General features: G+C 47.2%; 1 non-coding gene across 1 annotated transcript; it reads right to left on the bottom strand.

Moving 5' to 3' along the window:
• Positions 1 to 5,605: 5,605 nt before the first annotated feature.
• On the bottom strand, positions 5,606 to 5,721 carry TRNAK-CUU (transfer RNA lysine (anticodon CUU)). The gene is made up of 2 exons: positions 5,686 to 5,721; positions 5,606 to 5,641 (listed from the first exon to the last, which is right to left on the bottom strand). It is a non-coding gene; the product is annotated as a tRNA-Lys (tRNA).
• Between the last annotated feature and the right edge of the window lie 2,597 nt (positions 5,722 to 8,318).

The following is an 8,318-nucleotide window of genomic DNA, read 5'->3' as shown; positions in this document are numbered from 1 at the left end:
GAAAATAAACAAATAAAAAGAAAACAGAAAACAGAACACAGAGAGAGAAAAGGAAAAAAAGGAAAAGGCCCTTCCCCCCTCACTGGACCCGTGGCCCAAACTAGGCCTTCCCCCCCACCCCCACTGACCCCCGGCCCAAACTGGGCCGCGACCCCCGACCCTGGCCCAGCCCACTCTCCCCCTCGCCCCTTCCCTGTTCCCCCGACCGGGGGCGGAACAGTGGCCGTCCCCGCCGCACCCCCTCGCCGGCGACGGGGAGGATAAGGGCGCCAGCTCCCCCGCCTCCTCGGGCCTCTCTCCCACTCGCCCCCGCTCTCCCTCGGCCTCTGCGCCTTCTCCCCCGCCAGATCCCCCTCCCTCTCCCCTTCGATCCCCTCTGCCCGCGCGTGCTCGCCGCCGTTCACCGTAGCTCCCGCGGCCACCGTGCCCCGATCGCCCCGTCGACGTGCCCGAACGACTCCCCGCCGTCGACTACGCCGACTACGCCATCGGGAACGAGCCAAGCGCCACTGCACCGGCCTCCCCGAGCTCGTCTTCAACCTATGGCCGCCGTCGTTCGTCGCCGATTCCGGCTACCCCGCGCCCTCCCCGAGCTCACTGCCAGTCCCTACAGCCTCGCAGTGAGCCTCTCCTTCTCCTCCCCCTCTCCGTTAGCTCGCTCGCGCTCCGTAGCTGCTTTCCCACGCGCGCCCGAACGCCACGCCGCGGAGCTCGCCGCCGGCGTGTCTCTGGTGACCAAATGGTCACGGGCGTAGGCCCGCTAGCCCGACCGCACCGTGCCGCACCCGCCTAGGTAGTTAGTTCGGCCGTTCGCGCGCTCTAGCGTAGCTTCGGTCGGGCACCCGTAGCACCTCGCCGCCGGCGAGCTCGTAGCGGTCGTCTCCGGCCGTTCCAGCCCCTCCGACCACCGCCGTTGGACGCGCGACGTCGAGCCGCGTCGAACGCGCCCAGCCCCGCCCCCGCAAACCCACTGTGGGTGAAACCCGCGCCCCTCCCGCGCGCGCCGCCGTGCGTTTTGGTCGCCGGCGTTGCTCCGGCGCCGGCCGCCGACGTGGCACACCTGGGGCCACCCCTGGGTCACTGCCAGTGGCCCCCACGGGCCCCAGTTGACTGGGTTGACCCAGTCAACTGCTGACTGGGCAGGCCCAGTCACTGACATGCGGGCCCTGCCGCAGAAATTAAAAAAATAAAGAAAAAGAAAATGTTTTATAAATAAAAATAATTAGTTTAACTAAACACTCACTGACATGTGGGGCCCACCCCTCTAATTATACTGTTAGATTAGTTTAATTAAGTATTAGACTAACAGAGGCTGACATGTGGGTCCCACTGGACCCACCTGTCTGGTTTGACTAGTCAGCCGACCTGTTGACTTGCTGACGTCAGCATTGCCTCATGCTGACGTCATAATTCATTTTCTTAATATAAATAATTCCAAAAATTCAAATAAACTTTGAAAATCCATATCTTTTAAACGGTAACTCGGATGAAAATGTTTTCTATATGAAAGTTGCTCAGAACGACGAGACGAATCCGAATACGCAGTCCGTTCGTCCACCACACCTCCCTAACCTATCGAACTAGCAACTTTCCCCCTCCGGTCCGACTGTCCGAAAACGCGAAACATCGGGAATACCTCCCGGATGTTCCCCCCCTTCACCGGTAACACCTACTGTCGCGTTAGGACACCCCTAGCACCGCTCATTGTCATGTCACGCATCGTCATGCTTATGTTTGCATTGTATTTACTGTTTCTTCCCCCTCTTCTCTCCGGTAGACTACGAGACCGACACTGCTGCTGCCCAGTTCGACTACGGAGTCGACGACCCCTCCTACTTGCCAGAGCAACCAGGCAAGCCCCCCCTTGATCACCAGATATCGCCTACTCTTCTCTATACTGCTTGCATTAGAGTAGTGTAGCATGTTACTGCTTTTCGATATCCTATCCGGATGCATAGCCTATCCTTGCTACTACTGTTGATACCTTTACCTGCAATCCTACATGCTTAGTATAGGATGCTAGTTTTCCATCAGTGGCCCTACATTCTTGTCCGTCTGCTGTGCTATACTATCGGGCCGTGGTCACCGGGGCGGTGATCACGGGTATATACTTATAAACTATATACATGACACATGTGATGACTAAAGTCGGGTCGGCTCGTAGGAGTACCCGCAAGTGGATCTTTGTGGCGGAGCGACAGGGCAGGTGGAGACCGCCTAGGTGAGCGGTGGGCCTGGCCCTGGTCGGCGTTCGCGGATACTTAACACGCTTAACGAGATCTTGGTATTTGATCTGAGTCTGGCCATTTGGTCTATACGCACTAGCCATCTACGCGGGAGTAGTTATGGGTATCCCGGCGTCGTGGTATCAGCCGAAGCCTTCATGACGTCAGCGACTGAGTGGCGCGCGCCGGATTGGACTGGAACGCCACTAGGCTAGGTCTGCTTCCGGCCGCGTACGCAACGTGCAGGTGTGTATAGGGCGATGGGCCCAGACCCCTGCGTGCATAGGGTTAGACCGGCGTGCTGACCTCTCTGTTGTGCTTAGGTGGGGCTGCGACGCGTTGATCTTACGAGGCCGGGCATGACCCAGAAAAGTGTGTCCGGCCAAATGGGATCGAGCGTGTTGGGTTATGTGGTGCACCCCTGCAGGGAAGTTTATCTATTCGAATAGCCGTGTCCCTCGGTAAAAGGACGACCCGGAGTTGTACCTTGAGCTTATGACAACTAGAACTGGATACTGAATAAAATACACCCTTCCAAGTGCCAGATATAACCCGGTGATCGCTCTCTAACAGGGCGACGAGGAGGGGATTGCCGGGTAGGATTATGCTATGCGATGCTACTTGGAGGACTTCAATCTACTCTCTTCTACCTGCTGCAAGATGGAGATGACCAGAAGCGTAGTCTTCGACAGGACTAGCTATCCCCCTCTTATTCTGGCATTCTACAGTTCAGTCCACTGATATGCCCCTTTACACATATACCCATGCATATGTAGTGTAGCTCCTTGCTTGCGAGTACTTTGGATGAGTACTCACGGTTGCTTCTCTCCCTCTTTTCCCCCTTTCCTTTCTATCTGGTTGTCACAACCAGATGTTGGAGCCCAGGAGCCAGACGCCACCATCGACGACGACACCTACGACACTGGAGGTGCCTACTACTACGTGCAGGCCGCTGACGACGACCAGGAGTAGTTAGGAGGTCCCAGGCAGGAGGCCTACGCCTCGTTCGATCTGTATCCCTGTTTGTGCTAGCCTTCTTAAGGCAACTTGTTTAACTTATGTCTGTACTCAGATATTGTTGCTTCCGCTGACTCGTCTATGATCGAGCAATTGTATTCGAGCCCTCGAGGCCCCTGGCTTGTATTATAATGCTTGTATGACTTATTTATGTTTTAGAGTTGTGTTGTGATATCTTCCCGTGAGTCCCTGACCTTGATCGTTCACGTTTGCGTGCATGATTAGTGTACGGTCAAATCGGGGGCGTCACACTTGCTTAAAGCGTTACTCTGTTCTTATGAACTTAATACTCTAGATGCATGCTGGATAGTGGTCGATGTGTGGAGTAATAGTAGTAGATGCAGGCAGGAGTCGGTCTACTAATCTTGGACGTGATGCCTATATAGTGATCATTGCCTGGATATCGTCATGATTATTTGAAGTTCTATCAATTGCCTAGATATCATTGCCTGGATATTCTCATAACTATGCTCAATTCTGTCAATTGCTCAACAGTAATTTGTTCACCCACTGTAAATACTTATGCTCTCGAGAGAAGCCACTAGTGAAACCTATGCCCACCGGGTCTATTTTCCATCATATTAATCTTCTAACACTTAGCTATTTCCGTTGCCTTTTATTTTACGTTGCATTTTTATCACAAAAATACCAAAAATATTATCTTATCATATCTATCATATCTCACTCTCGTAAGTGACCGTGTAGGGATTGACAACCCCTTATCGCGTTGGTTGCAAGGATTTATTTGGTTGTGTAGGTGCGAGGGACTCGTGTGTAGCCTCCTACTGGATTGATACCTTGGTTCTCAAAAATTGAGGGAAATACTTACGCTACTTTGCTGCATCACCCTTTCCTCTTCAAGGGAAAACCTACGCAGTGCTCAAGAGGTAGCAGCCCTGGTGGGTTGTGCTCCCTTTGGGGCACCCCTCTGGTACTTTCTTGGCCCATCCGGTGTCTTCTGGTCCAAAAAAAATCCACAAAAAGTTTAGCTACGTTTGGACTCTGTTTGGTATTGATTTCCTACGATGTCAAAAACAAGCAGAAAACAACAACTGTCACTGGGCACTATGTCAATAGGTTAGTACCAAAAAATGATATAAAATGATTGTAAAACATCCAAGAATGATAATATAACAGCATGGAACAATAAAAAATTATAGATATGTTGGAGACGTATCAAGCATCATGAGGTTATCGATGAAGAAGGGTTGTCGAGGATGACGATGAGGAATCCCTAACTTCTAAGCCCTAAACAGACTCCAGATCATCCCTTCCAATGAAGAACAGGAGGTGGCGGCGGCTCTGTATCATGAAACATGATGATACTTTCTCTATAATTTTTTCTTGGGAAGACGGTATATGTAGACTTGGAGTTAGAGCAAACGGAGGCTCATAGGGCCCACAAGATCACGTGGCCACGCCCCCTGAGCTTGTGGCTCCCTGTTCCCCTCCGGTAGTCCTTTGCGCCAGTATTTTTTATATATTTCAAAACAATTCTCTGTACCATCCAATTCTGAGAACTTCTTATTTCCGCACAAAAAGAACACCAAAGTAGTTCTGCTGAAAACAACATCAGTCCGGGTTAGATTCACTCAAATCATGAAAAAGAGGCCAAAACAAAAGCAGAAGTGTTGGGAAAAGTAGATACCTTGGAGACATATCAATCCTGTAGCAACCCTTCTCCCTAAACATCACCACAAGCTTGGAAAAAGGGGCTCTTCTCATTCGAAGCATATTCACAGCCTCTAAATATCATTACAGTTGTAGGTATAGTTCAGATTGGCCATCTTGTCCTTCTCTTGGGATAAAAATGGACCATATCTGACAACAGACTTCTAGTTGCGAAGAACCGCTCTCTTGTGGGCCAACATCAACCAAATCTGAATTAGAGCTATGATTGTTCAAGCTTGAATGAGTAGCTTCATCCGATTGCTGTAGTGAAATCGAGGTTCCAGTAAGGAATGACTAAATCTACAGTACACCAAACAACCGAAAAATGGAGGGATGGAGGGTGGTTGTATGGGGTTCACAATTTTGTAGATAATAGAGAACTCAACACAATTTCCGCATCTAATAAAATCGGCTGATCTAAATAGATGATCTAAACCCGAAGCATAGAAAACAACTACAACGCCAAAAATAAATAAACAAAACCACCACCTAGTTCTTCTAGCATCGATTCTCTATTCTCCATAGTCCACGTCACACCAATACACATTTGAGTCATCAAGCTAACTTCCAAATGGGGTTCATATTGTTTCTAAAAATACATAACTCTATGTTCTCGCATCCACCTAAATTAATTGGTCTAAAACGGTATAAATCGAGAAAATAAAGGAAATATGTGTAAACACCAAAAAAATTGCCCGCCTTGGGGCTCGAACCCAAGACCACGAGGTTAAGGGCGTGTAAGGTTTGCTCAGGAAGCAAACCAAACACATCCTAAGAGCCTCCGCTCTACCAACTGAGCTAGACGAGCAATGTGCAAATTTTACAATCCATCTATTATTTGTAAAAACAAGGTGCAATAAAGCCGTTCGAGTTCATCCATATTACCACATAAGTTAACTAATCTACTCCATTAGTTATATAATTGGTCTTAACTATAACAATCAAGATTAATATCAATGTTGAATTGAAATAATATTAATAGTCATCCTTATATGTCACCATGTGCCCTACAAAATCATGATAAGACAAAAAGAGAATCAATGATGTGAATCTTGAACTAAAGAGAAAAATATCGCATAGTACAATGTTCCGAATACCAAATATTACTAGCATTACACTCTAGCACTAAGCTAGCTATGTTGCGGGCTATTCATCTTAACCTGTTGAAATGAATGCAGTGTGTCTACTCTAGTAAAATAAAAATATATCAAGCATAAATAATGGTGGAGAGCATCGAATGGCAGAACGGGTGGACGCTCAAATGCCGACGCCGATTTAAATGGGAAAGTTGATGGTCTCGAGTTGTCTTTTTGTTGCGGGTAGGTGGTTTCGGCATTGCAGGCCATCTACCATAGGGGATTGTGGTCGGCCCTCCTATTGACCCAGTTGTGAGGTTGCCCATGCGTACCAGAGGCGGACGGCAGGGTAGATACAGTCGCATGCCTAACTTCTCATTATAGTTGGTTTTTCCGCATCAGATCAAAAGGAAATTCTGAAGGAAGGCCATGCTCAATGATCATCCTCAAGGCAGATAGAACGTAGTGTGAGCATAATCATTTGCAGAAAGTTGAGAAAAAAATCCTTCAAATAGTTCGCTTAACTTCCGGCATGCAGGTAGTCTATGCACCAATTAGGGCAACATGTCATCTACCAAATATGATATTGCAATTTAATTATTGTCTGACTGTAATTTGTTCACCACAACACATTTATCTTGCTTGGAGAGATGCCTATAGTGAAACTATGGAATCGGGGTTTATTTCCCTTTAATTGCATAAACCGTTACAACTTACTTTATTTGATATTCCATTTTTATTATTTTATCTATTTATCAACTCTTACCATACCATTCAATTTATCCTCAAAGCTATTAAGACAAGAAGCTTGACAACCTTCTTGAAGCATTGGGAACAAGATTGTTTGTGTTTTATGCACAGGTGTTGAGGGTTAGTGTTGCAGAAAAAACTTCTACTAATTCGATAAATCTTGATTCTCAATTGAGAGAATGATGTCGCTTGAAGCTACGTCGGTATTTCCCCAAAGAGGAAGGGATGATGCAGCATAGCGGCGGTAGGTATTTCCCTCAGATATGAAACCAAAGTTATCGAACTAGTAGGAGAACCAGGCAACACAACGTAAACAGCCCCTACACAAAAATAACAACACCTCGCAACCCAACGTGTTAAAGGGGTTGTCAATCCCTTTCGGGGTACGGCGCCAGAAATGGTGCGTGGACGGGAGAAGCTTGTAATAGATTGAAATAATAGATCGCAAATAAAATAAAGTGCAGCAAAGTGTTTTTTTATTTTTGGTTTAATAGATCTAAATAGAAAGAGCAAATAAAATAGATCACAAAGCAAATATATGAGAAAGATGACCCGGGGGTCGTAGATTTCACTAGTGGCTTCTCTCGAGAAAATAGCAAACGGTGGGTAAACAAATTACTGTTGGGCAATTGATAGAACTTCAAATAATTATGACGATATCCAGGCAATGATCATTACATAGGCATCATGTCCAAGATTAATAGACCGACTCCTGCCTGCATCTACTACTATTACTCCACACATCAACTGCTATCCAGCATGCATCTAGTGTATTAAGTTCATGGAAAAACGGAGTAATGCAATAAGAACGATGACATGATGTAGACAAGATCCGTTTATCTATTGCGGTAGATATAGATCCCATGCTTTTATTCTTAGTAGCAACGATACATACGTGTCAGTTCCCTTTCTGTCACTGGGATCAAACACTGTAAGATCGAACCCACTACCAGGCACCTCTTCCCGTTGCAAGATAAATAGATCAAGTTGCCAAACAAAACCCAAATATCGGAGAAGAAATACGAGGCTATAAGAGATCAAAGAAACTCAAATAACTTTCATGGATATGAAAAGATATAACTGATCATAAACTCGAAGTTTATCAGATCCCAACAAACACACAGCAAAAAGAGTTACATCACATGGATCTCCAAGAGACCATTGTATTGAGAATTCAGCGAGAGAGAGAAAGCCATCTAGCTACTAACTACGGACCCAAAGGTCTACAAAGAACTACTCACGCATCATCGGAGAGGCACCAATGGAAGTGGTGAACCCCTCCGTGATGGTGTCTAGATTGGATCTGATGGTTCTGGACTCTGTGACAGCTGGATGAATATTTTGTCGATGCTTTTAGGGTTTCTGGAATATTGGGGTATTTATAGAGCAAAGAGGCGGTCCGGGGGGCACCCGAGGTTGGCACAACCCACCAGGGAGCGCCTGGGCCTCCTGGCGCGCCCTGGTGGGTTGTCCCCTCCTCGGGACTACCCCAGGTGCAACCAGGGCCCAACTTCTTCCTTCTGGCCCATAAAAATTCTCCATAAAGTTTCAGGGCATTTGGACTCCGTTTGATATTGAT

The sequence above is a fragment of the Aegilops tauschii genome, chromosome 3, assembly GCF_002575655.3.
Source record: "Aegilops tauschii subsp. strangulata cultivar AL8/78 chromosome 3, Aet v6.0, whole genome shotgun sequence".
Lineage (NCBI taxonomy): Eukaryota > Viridiplantae > Streptophyta > Magnoliopsida > Poales > Poaceae > Aegilops > Aegilops tauschii.
Note: the sequence above shows the minus strand (reverse complement) of the source record. Positions and strands in the feature narration are given on the sequence as shown.